The sequence below is a fragment of the Dasypus novemcinctus genome, unplaced genomic scaffold (assembly GCF_030445035.2).
Source record: "Dasypus novemcinctus isolate mDasNov1 unplaced genomic scaffold, mDasNov1.1.hap2 H_4, whole genome shotgun sequence".
Classification (NCBI taxonomy): domain Eukaryota; kingdom Metazoa; phylum Chordata; class Mammalia; order Cingulata; family Dasypodidae; genus Dasypus; species Dasypus novemcinctus.
In genome coordinates, this window is record NW_026688141.1 from 145,924 (window position 1) to 158,227 (window position 12,304).

A 12,304-nucleotide genomic window follows, 5' to 3' on the forward strand; every position below is an offset into this window, starting at 1 on the left:
CTCTTACACAAGATTGAAAATGATGAGTTCGATCTAAACACAAATATTGACCATTCTATTATTCCCAATCCATTCTATAGTAGGTGCTATTCCCAGAAAACCTTTCCACAAATTCTTTTGACTATGCATAGATGTAATATTACACCATGGAGAAGGGATCCCTTTTCCTTTATATTTCCAAACACTATTATTTTTGGTAAAAATTATTTTTTCATCCAATTCAAGGGATTCATGAAACAGATATTGCATATTTTACTAATTGGCTGTTCTTTACTATTTAGACCATACCAAATAAATCTGCCATTATATTTGGTGGGACTCCTCATAGGGGCACTTTCCCACACTATTCCATAGGAATCATTAAAAACGACAGATCCTCTTCCTATATGGCATTCTTGCCATCCTTCTTTATCCCCAATATCTCTTTGCAGACAGTTATAGGTAGGTTTTTTAGTCACCATATAATTATAAGAAGGAAATAACATCACTAAATATTTAGTATTATTATTTTTGAAGATAACCATAGTGCAATTTTTAACATACATACATGGAGGATGGTTACCAATGCATAGGGGTCGAGAATCAAATGGTAATATGAGATTATAGATTCTTCATCCTTCCTCATGGGACTTAATTGGTAACCTATCATCAATTGGTCCAGGGAATATATGGGTCTTATTCAGATAAATAGGCAAGGATGGATCTTTCCAGGTTAACACTTTGAGTAATGGGGGGTTAGGTATATAGACCCAATAGGTGTAATTACCCATGGCTTCCTCATTATTTATGATCACCATGATCAGAAGTTGTAGGAGATCCCATCTCTTCATTCCATGGTTTAATCCTCTTCGCAGGTAGCCAAATTTGCTCTCCATTTTATGAAATAAAAGAGCATAGCCTCACCCCCCCATACTTTAATCCTGCCTTTTTTCCATTCATTGCTTAAAATATCTTTCCAGAATATTGGTTGATCTTCATTTCCAGTGTCCACTGTAGATGTTTGACATTTTCCAAAGTGACATTCTGCAGGTGTCAGTGAATTATAAACAATAAGAAAATTTAAAGTAAATAATAATAATAATAATAATTGATCTTCTGGTGTTATAATACCATCATCTCCCCCTTTTTGTTTTAAAAGCATAGTTTTTAGGGTATGATGGCTGTGTTCAACTATGGCTTGACCTGTAGGATTGTAAGGAATACTAGTAACATGTTCAACAGCATACATAGAACAAAAGGAAGCAAAAGGCTTACTGGCGTAAGACGGGCCATTATCAGTTTTAATTTTCAAGGGGCATCCCATCACAGCAAAAGCAGATCACGAATGGGAATGAACGTGATGAAAACATTCACCACTTTGTGCAGTAGCCCAGAAAAAAATGAGAGTGTCAGTACAGACATGGACATATTGTAATTTACCAAATGATGGTATGTGAGTAACATCCATCTGCCACAGTTGATTAGGAGCCAGGCCTCTGGGATTAGTTTCAGCCTGAAAAGGCACTGTGGCCAAAGGTCCACAGGTGGGATGGGTGTGAATAATCTCTTGACCTTGATGTTTTGTCAATTGAGGAAATTTATGTCTAAGTCCCTTAGTATTAATATGAATTAATGCATGATATTTAGTTGCATCCTGCAAACATCCCACTAACAGATCATCTTGGGCATTTTGGGTAGCTAGAGGACCAGGAAGGAAGAAGGAGACCAGATATGAGTAATATATATGGACTGGCTTCTTTGTCGAATGAAGGCTTGGTAAGGTCAGCAAAGAGTTGAGACAATTCATCGGTAATAAAAATATGAGCTGTTTCAATATGAGCTACAGTTAAACACACATATTCAGAATCAGAGACAATATTCAAGGGCTCCTGAAAAGTTTGTAAAACCTTAATGATGACTGAAAGTTCTGTGAATTGAGCAGATGAATAAGGAGTCTGCCAAACCTGTTCCTTTTAAGAGGTAACATATGACGCTTTACCAATACTACTATCATCAGTAAATACTGTACATGCATTTTCAATAGGAACGGTTTTCACATTTTTTTTTGGTAAAATTCAAGTGGTTCTTCATAAGAACGTTAACAATTTAGAAGTAGAATAATGATTATCAATAATGCCTTGAAAATTACTAATAGCAATTTGCCATTGAGGATTAGATATATAAGTGTTGAATTTCTTCATGTGAAAGATCACAAATAATCCTGTCTGGATCAGACCACTTTAATTGTAACAGTCTAACACAGTCTTTTGCTAGGATGGAAATTATTTTTTGGAGATATGTCTGCAATCTTTTTTGTTTATTATTAGGTTAAAAAAAAAAACCAAAAACCCATTCCAGTATACCTTCTTGCCAAAATAAAGCTGTAGGAGATTAAGGGGTTGAGAAAATAAATCAACAGATTTGTCAGGTTCTATTTGTGTTAATTGCCCTTGAGAGATTTGATCCTCTGTCAATGCCAGTTCTTTTTCAGCCTCTACAGACAATGTTCTAGGGCTAGAAAGATCTACATTCTTTCTGATAGTGACTAGGCTTCCCACATTCAAAACAATTTCCTTTCTTTCTGTCCTCCTTCAAGCTACCTTTAAAGGCTACAGCCAAGACCACCTTTTTACATTCACTGTTAGCCTGATCAAAAGCAAACGTTAACAAAATTAACTCTCTTGCTTCTGGTATCTCAATTCTTTGAATCAAAATGTCAGTTAGTTGGGCTACAAATTCCACATATGGTTAACTCCCTGGATCACTTTGGCAAAAGATTGAGTAGGTTTTCCAGGTACACAAATCCGTTTCCAAGCTGCCAAACATGAATTGTGCACTTGTGTTATGGCCTGATCATTGTATTGGAGCTGTCTTTGAATTCCAGACCAATCACCAATACCCAATAATTGTTCAGCAGCAGTAAGAATGGGAGGATTCTGTACTGTGTTACAGTGCGCAATCATATTGGCTTCATCTGTCCACCAGGTTTAAATTGCAAAAACTCAGCCGAGCTTAAAACAGTTCTAGTCAGCATGTCCCAATCCCAGGGGATAAGTTGGTCAGCTTGAGTCAGCCCCTGCACTAAGCCAAAAGTGTAAGGACTATTAGTTCCAAATTGTGCACAGGCTTGTTTAAGTTCTTGCAGAATTTAAAGTGGCAGGGGTTCATGATGAAAATTATATCCTCCTTGAGGGTTGTTTGCCTCTGGGGAAACTTGTTGAATATTTACCAGGAAAGCTGTTAGTAATTGCATTCCTTCAGGATCCCCCGTCAAGATCCTTGCAGCAAACAATGCATTAAGGGAGTAGTTGGAACTGGATTTGGTACAAACACGTTGTTAGTGTAGGGCCTGGAGTCAATGGCATCAGTAAATATTCCCGGGGCTGTCGGCATTGTAACTGGTGAGACTTTAGGGGCTACATTACACAAATTATGGTAAATGCTGGCTTTAGAAATATTCAATTTATACACCTGCTGAGGCAGAAAGAGGTTAGTTTCTTTCTCATTGGGGGGCTCATCCTTGTCCTTGTCCTCTATTTCCTCCCTGTCCTCACTCTGAGGGCCTGTGTCATGGGACTCCCTGGAAAAGATGGTAATTTCTTCCTCCTCTGCTTCAGACTGCAGTGGATCTAAGGCTGCTGCAATCTGTTGCCCTAAAGCCCACACCAACAGTGATATAGTCTCTCCTTTTTGGTATGCTCTATGTAGCACCTTCATTACCTGTTTCCACTGTTTAAGATTTAAAAGATTTTTTCCTTGTGGCTGAAACCAATAACAGTGTTTTTGTACTAGAGCAAAAATTCAAGTAAATCAGCAGTTTTCACTGAGACTCCAACAGTATTTAAAAGAGATTTTTGTCCTGTGAATATTCTTCCAGACATCCTCGTTGATTCCCCATACCCTGATGCTAGTGGAAAACAAAATTAATTTAAGATTCTCACCACTGTATTGTCAGACTTGAGTCACCTTTCAATGGACACCTCAACCTTTCAGGAAGGTTTTCAGTTTCCATGTTCCCAATACTGCCATGGAAGAATCTCTGCTGCAGTCACTGCTTTGGGCCCCACATTGGGTGCCAGATGTCAGAGTCATGGACCCGAAGGGTGTTGGGAGTGAAAGACAAAGAGAGATTGGGATCAGGGGATGTGAGAGCATTGAAGCCTCAAGCTCATCAGACAAGTTTATTAATCTCAGGGATTTCATTATCTACCCCAAGCAATCATGAGAACCAGCAACTATTCTTGCTAACTATTCCCATTACCTTAACTTGTGTAACACATTACCTTAACTTGTGTAACACAAATGCTATGATTATAATTCAAAGTACAAAATTTCAATGTTCTGTTATATTGTTGAGAAAACATAGCCATAAATCTTGTTGCCCAGGTTGTTCCATTCTACCTAGTCCTCATTCCACCTGAATGTACACATCTCCTTGCTAGATTTATGATCTGTGCATATAGCTATGGAGACAGCATGACTCAGTGGTCAAGGAAGTAGCTTGCTTCCATGGAAACAACATGCCTTTGTTTCCCTCATGAGGGTTTTTATGTTGGAGTTTGATGCTGAAGCCTTAAGCAGGAGCCCTGGCAAGTAAACTCACAGAGAAAAGGGAAGCCAGCACAGGGAAGAGAGGAATGCTGAGCCCAGGAAGAAGCAAGCACTTGGAAGAAAGGAGCCTTGAACCCAGAGAGAAGCAAGACTCTGAAAGGGAGGAACCCAGGAAGCCTGAACCCTTGCAGCCATCAGCAGCCATCTTGCTCCAAATACACTTTGGTGATGGAATTAACTTATGCTTATGGCCTGGTATCTGCAAGCTCCTACCCCAAATAAATACCTTTTATAAAAGCCAACCAGTTTCTGGTATTTTGCATCAGCACCCCTTTGGCTGACTAATACACATGGTATGCAGGATATGGTTTTGTAGAGAAAAATAAGAGAATAGTTCTTTCTTAAAGCAAAATCATTGGCTATTGAAAAATTTTAAAGAGAAAAAATACAGGATAAAACCTGAAAGAATAGGAAAGTTGCAAAGGATTTGCAGAAAAAGAATTTTGTTTTTCATGGTTATTGCTGGATAAGACATAATGGGTTTTCCAATAAGATTTTTATAAACAGCATATGCATGCAAATTTGAAATTTGGTTTTTCCCATTAAAATGACAGCATTTTCTGGGATTATTGTTCTGCTTTCAGTAGGTGATTGAAAGAAGTTTTATTTGCCTTATGAGTAATTGGCCTAGAAGGCATTTATTATGTTTCTTATCACAACAATTCACTGCCCTGCATGTAGTCTTTAATATGAATGCATTTTTTAAGAGAATCAAGTCATCTTTCTTTTTTAAAAAAACATTTATTTATTTAATCATCTTCCTCTCCCACCACTCTGCTATTTTTGCTGTGTATGTACATTTACTGTGTGATCTTCTGCATCTATTTCTCTTTTGGTTTTCTCTTCTCATGTTTTTCTCCTCTAGGACTTAACAGTATTTGTTCCTGGGGACCACTGATGTGGAGAGAGGTTTGATGTCAATTGTGCCACCTCCGTTCCTGGTCTCCACTGTGCTTCACTTTGACTCTCCCCTTCATCATTCTTTTGTTGCATCATCATCTTGCTGTGGTACTCACTTCCATGGGTACTGGCTCACTCTACAGGCACTGACTCAATGTGTCACTGGCTCATCATGTGGGGCATGCTTCCTCTTCTTATTTTTCACCAGGAGGTCCCAGGGATCAAACCCAGGTCCTCCTATATGGTAGGTGGAAGCCCTATGACTTGAGGCACATCTGCTTCCCCTCACCTCCCTTTTAATATATCTATTTTTGTAAAGGATCATACTACTGCCAGAATATTGTTTTAATTTTTCGTTGTCACTTTGGTTAAATAAGGAGCTGAGTCTTGTTCATGGTGACCTATGATCTTATTTCATATACATTACAAACCTCCTGGCAATTTTGACATCTTGCATTCCCTCAACCAAATCCTAAGTATGTCTCCTTGATCAAAGATTTCTACAGGGGTCCCAGAAAATAAAAAATTGTGGGAAACAAAGGTATGTTGTTTCCATGGAAGCAAGTTACTTCCTTGACCACTGAGTCATGCTGTCTCCATAGCTATACATGCAGGTCATAAATCTAGCAGGAGATGTGTACATTCAGGTGGAATGAGGACTTGGTAGAATGGAACAACCTGGGCAACAAGATTTATGGCTATGTTTTCTCAACAATATAATAGAACATTGAAATTTTGAACTTTGATTTATAATCATAGATTTAGATCCATTGTGTTACACAGGTTGAAGTAATGGGAATAGTTAGCAAGAATAGTTGCTAGTTCTCACGATTGCTTGGGGTATATAAAGAAGCCCCTGAGATTAATAAACTTGTCTGATGAACTTGAGGCTTCAATGCTCTCACATCCCCTGATCCCAATCTCTCTTTTTCTTTCATTCCCGATACCCTTTGGGTCCGTGACTCTGAAAAAAATTGTTAATTTTTTACCTTAATAGAAGAGAAATTTTAAAAGTTGTTAGGATTATTTGATATGTTGGGACTTGCATGGGATGTGTTGTCAAATTAAAAAGAATTATCTAATTTTCTGTTGGTTAAATTTGAGTGGGCAAAAAAGTTATTCATATAAACATTTCAGAAATTATATGAAGTTACTTAGAGAGTTGTCAAGATCTTTACTGCTCATGACAGGCACTGGTGCAGATTTGTAAGGTATTGTACAAGAGTGAGGTCTTATTAGTCAGTCAAGTTATTCTTTATAAAATGCTCCATTCCACAAAATAACCAAGTTGCCTGGTCATTTACATTGTATTCTTCTGGTGCTTTTTTTAACTTCAACAACAACAAATAAATAAATAAACAAACAAACTTTAAATGAGAAGGTTAGCATATTTACCTTGCTCCATCTGTCAACTTCACAACGCTTGTAAAACTGAAAGTTCAAGAGGTGTCAAATACCTTGCAAAAAAGGACCCTTTAAACATCTTTAAATGGATTTTATACAATCTCTACCACCTCCAACTTTAACCTTATACCCAATTACAATTAAACTTATCATTTCAAGTTTATGAAAATCAAAATAAAACTATTAAAAGCCATCACTGGAGACATGGAGAGTGTTGGAGATTTGGGCCCGAAGGGTATCAGGAATGGAAGAAAAAGAAGAATGAAAGAAAGAGGAAGAATGTGAGAAAGCTGGGATCAGGGGGTCCATGAGTAGAGACTCATCAGACAACTTTATTGTTTACAAGGAGCTCTATATATACCTCAGTCTACATGAGAACAAGCAGCAACATGCAGTTAACTATCAGCATTACTCATAGTCTAAGGAATTAAAAAAATCTTATCTCAAGGTACAAAGTCTAAGTGTTCAATTTACTACAAAAGGTATGTGCTCATCTTTCAGCCTTTAACAGCTTCCTCCTGTTTGCTGGGAACTATTTATTACTGAATTCCTTAGGTTGCAAGCATAGCCATGGAAACAGCATGTCTCTCCTTGTGAGACCTCTGTGTCTCAGTTTCCAAACTTTCCCTTTTTGTTTTGTTTGTTTGTTTAGTTATTTATTTCTCTCCCCTTCTCCCACCCATTTGTCTGTTCTCAGTGTCTATTTGCTGCATCTTCTTTGTCCACTTCTGTTGTTGTCAGTGGCATCAGGAATCTGTGTTTCTTTTTGTTGTGTCCTCTTGTTGTGTCAGCTTTCCATGTGTGTGGCACCATTTCTGGGCAGGCTGTACTTTCTTTCACACTGGGCGGCTCTCCTTATGGGGTGCACTCCTTGCACATGGGGCTGCCCTATGTGGGGGATACCCCTGCAAGGCATGGCACTCCTTGCACACATCAGCACTGCACAAGGGCCAGCTCCACTCGGGTCAAGGGGGCCCGGGACTTGAACTGCAGACCTCCCATGTAGTAGATGGACACCCTAACCAGTGGACCAAGTCCACCTCCCCCCCCCCTTTTGTTTTACTTGAGGTGACCATGCCTGTCTTAGGTTACCCTCCTCTCAAAAGTCTTACTCATCATTGACTACCCGCCAAGCTCTTTGACTTGGGGAGATTATTGAAGTGCTTCAGCTAGCACCAGATTATTTGCATGTCCCATGGCTGTTACACTTTGCAATTTTCTTTGAAAGCACTGTCCGGCACAGGCAAGAATCATGAGCAATAGAACAAATATGTTTAGCCCTATTCCTAAAGCTGACAGGAAATGCTGTGCTTTCCACCAATTAACTGGGTTAAATTTTGTAATATGTGAAATCATATCTGAGAAAATATCCTTATCATTTGCTACATGAATTTGATTATGAGACATCTCTAATATTTTCCTTTGTAATTCAATTATTTCCAGAGAGATATTACTTTTATGGCCTAATAAATGATTCTTACTTTTTCCATACTATATTTGATGTATTATATGCAAGCAGAGTTAACAGAAATTACTTTCATTCCAACCACATCTCAACCCCCTTAACAAATTCAAATTATACTATTGATTTCTAATATGTAACATAGCTGATTTCAAATCATTAGCTCAATTATTTAACTGCCCAGAATCTATATGCTCTTGACTATGGCACAAATCACTAGCATTTTTGTTACCGCCTCTCTCCACCCCTCCTCCCCTTTCAGCCCCGCCGTCCTTCCCGCCAGTCCCGCCCATATTGCCAACCTACAATCTGCCCTCTTCCCCAGCAACTGCTTACCTCAGGTCTATCCATCAGCTTCAGCCTGTCCACAGCCGCCCCTTAGCCAACCCTCCCTTCATCACGCCCCTCCCTCTACCCAACCCTATATAGCTAAGTGTACTTCCATAATAAAGCAGACCTGTTCCTGCGCTCAGGCGGTCTCCGTGGTTCTTTCCTAACCGCACGTCCCCCATGCCTGGAGAGCCCCGGTGCTCTCTCCCTGGAGCACCCCCCGCCAGCGGTCCGGTAGGAGCTGACCCCCCCGACTCTTGGGCCTGAGCGAGACTGAGACACCCCCACTCAGCAACAACTGGCACTCCCAACGTGGGGCAGCTCCTCCCCCGGCCCCTCTCTGCTGCTGCTGCTGCTGTAATCGGCGATCATCCTCCTCTCCAGGTAGGGACCCCTCGCTGTTGTCCCGTTCCTATCCCGTCATGGGCGCCTCTTTGTCACTGCGTCAGGTGCCACAAGTCAGGGCCCTCGCTGCCCTGCTAGATGCCAATGGAGTCCGCGTCTCTTTGCGGCAACTCCAAAAGTACTGGGACCTCTTACTCCCCTTTAATCCGTGGCTCGCCACCTGCCAACTCTGGAGCCCGGACACATACTCGCGACTCATAGGTTGAGTCACATCCGCCATGGAGCATGAGAAATGCACCTTCCCAGCAGGCCTCTTACCCATTCTCGTTGCCATTCGCGCTTGTCTCCTCGGTGCTCCGACCGAGGCCGTTTATGAAGCTTCTCCCAAACGGCCTCTAGACTGTGATCCCGATGAGCCCGCCGACAATGACTCTCTGTCTGACCAACTTGCTGCTGCTCTCAAGCGCGAACCTCCCCGCCCAAGCTCCCCGCAGCCGACAGGAACCACTCCTGCCGCTCCCCAAGATGGCAGACTTCCGCCTTCTTCCCCCACTTCTGCCCAAGATGGCGCACATCCGGCTTCTTCTCCGCCAGTATCCTCCTCCTCCCGCCTCTACCTGCCTCTTCCTGCCCAGTCAGCATCCGGTTCGGGCCCGGACACTGCAGGGTCACCATCTTCTGCTAAACCGGAAGCACCCCCCGCACCATTTTGTCCACCGCCGGATGTAGCTGCTCCGCCATCTTGGCCGGCACCCGGAAGGGTCCTGCCGCCATTTTGTTGTCGTCTGGAAGCCGCTAAGCCGCCATTTTCTCACCCGTGTTCCGCTTATCCCTTGCCGCCGCCGTACGGCAATAGCCCTTCACCTGCCTTGGCTGCTCCATCGGCCCCCGGTGCCACGCCTCCTCAAACCCCTCAGCTGTATCCGCTAAATCTGCAGCCCACGCCGCAGCGACCCCAAACTTGGCTACCCTTTACAGCAGAAGAGGTCAGGACCCTCCGCAAAGCTGTGAAGGAAGACGGGATTGGCAGCCCTTATGCGCAACAACTACTTGAGGAGTTGGGGACCCAACTTGTTCTCCCATATTACTGGATTGCACTAGCCCGTGCCATCCTGATGCCGGGTCAATTTATTGAATGGCGCGCCCATTACCAAGCGGCTGTTGACCGGCAAATCGTGGAGAATGCCCAAGCTGGCATCCTCGATCCCTCCGACGCATACACGGGTACCAACAATTATGCAAACCCTCGTTCTTATCTCGAAATTGACCAGGGTTTTGGCATTGGGTAAAAGTCCTCGTCCAGCGGTCATTCTCTCTAGTTTCCACCAAGCAGCTCACCAAGCTCACGCAGCTGCTTCAGGACCCCAATGAAATTTTCCCAGTGTTTGTCGCCCGCGTCCTGGAAGCTTGTCAGTGGAAGATTTCCAGCGAGGATGCCCAGTTTGCGCTGGCCAAAGAACTTATTATAGATGGGTGCCTTGCGCCGTTCCAGGCCGTAGTCCTTCCCATACACGACAAAGCTCTGCACGAATGGGTCCTTGCTTGCCGTGACATCGACCCACAAGTCAAAACACTCACCACTGCCTTTGCCTCTGCCATGGCTGTTTCATCCGGCCCCACTTCTGTCTGCTTTCGGTGCGGCCAGCCCGGCCACTTCATCCACAAGTGCTCCCAGCCAGGCCCAGCGCCTCGCTCAGACCCGCCATTGCGACGGCCAAGGGGCCCTCCTACGCCATGTCCGCGTTGTGGGAAAGGATATCACTGGGCCCGCGACTGCCGTGCCGCCCAAGGTTCCCAGCAGCCTTTAAACTCCCAGCGGGGCAGGCCTCAGCCCCACCCTCAAGAGGCCCCCAGGAGAATTCCCAAGCCATAATGTGGACAATGCCCATCACACGCCACCAGAAACCCTCATTAGAGCTTAAGATTAATGGGCAATGGCTTGATGGGCTTCTGGATTCAGGCGCTGAAGTCTCCTGTGTTCCCTTCGAGATCGCCGCATTCAATCACTGGCCCCTCAAAACCGGCCCTCAAGTCATCGGCGCCACAGGAGCCGCTGCCTCCTGGAAAACATCCCAGCCTCTGCATTGGAGCAACCGGGAAGGCCACGAAGGCCAAATTCGTCCACTCATCCTCTCGTCAGTCCAGACCATCTTATGGGGGAGAGATGTCCTCAGCCAGCTAAAGGCCCGAATCACCACAGAAGCCTTCTCAGCTGTGCTGCCCCCCCCCCTTCTAGGGGCCACTGCTCCCATCTCAAAACCTGACCCTATCCCTCTGGAATGGGACACAGAGGAGCCCATCTGGGTCGAGAAGTGGCCCTTGCCAGCTCACAAACTGCAGGCTCTCTCTGCCCTCGTTGAAGAGCAGCTACAAGCAGGGCATATAGAGCCATCCACTAGTCCCTACAATTCACCAGTCTTTGTCATTAGCAAAAAGAACACCGGCAAATACCACCTTCTCCACGACCTCTGTGAGATCAACCAACATATTAAGCCTATGGGGTCACCTCAACCAGGATGCCCGCACCCCACCGCAGTCCCCCAGCATTTTCATGAGGCAGCCATCGACATCAAGGACTGCTTTTTCTCTATTCCTCTTCACCCCTGGGACTGTCCAAGATTCGCATTCACGGTTCCACGCATCAACTACCAAGGCGCAGCTCAGCGAATTCAGTGGCGCGTATTGCCCCAAGGCATGCGCAACAGCCCGACTATGTGCCAACTGTATGTCAACCATGATGTTGAGCCACTGCGCTCCAAGTTCAATCCAGAGCACACATACATCCTCCACTACATGGATGACCTCCTTTTAGCAGCGAGCTCCAGTGCGCTCCTCAATGATCTGCTCTCGGCAATAATAACAAACCTCTCCAGCCTCGGGCTTACTGTGCAGTCTGACAAAATAAACCTCCAGCCTCCTTTCCAATTTTTAGGCTTTCATTTTCATCGGTTTATCCAGCCCACAAGCCCAAAAATCCACCTCTCTCCGAAGATGACATTAACTGAGCTCCAACAGCTCTGCGGGCAAATCAATTGGCTTCGCTCGGCGCTTCCCATCACAACAGCGCAAATGCAGCCTCTCTTCGAGCTTTTGCAGACAAGGGACAGCCCTCCAACGGCGACCACTCGCAGCATCATCATCACTCCTGAGGCTCGAGAAGTCGTCCGGCAAGTTAGCGCCGCTCTGCAGCAGTGGCGCCTGGAGCGGTTCTCCCCTAACCTTCCAATCTGTTTCCTCCACAGGGCGCTGCGTTCATTCCCGCCAAGGTTCCCA

General features: G+C 44.1%; 1 pseudogene; it reads right to left on the bottom strand.

Annotated features, from left to right (window-relative positions):
- Positions 1-9,805, bottom strand: part of LOC105746381 (olfactory receptor 2G2-like) — a 70,782-nt pseudogene extending 60,977 nt beyond the window's left edge.
- Between the last annotated feature and the right edge of the window lie 2,499 nt (positions 9,806-12,304).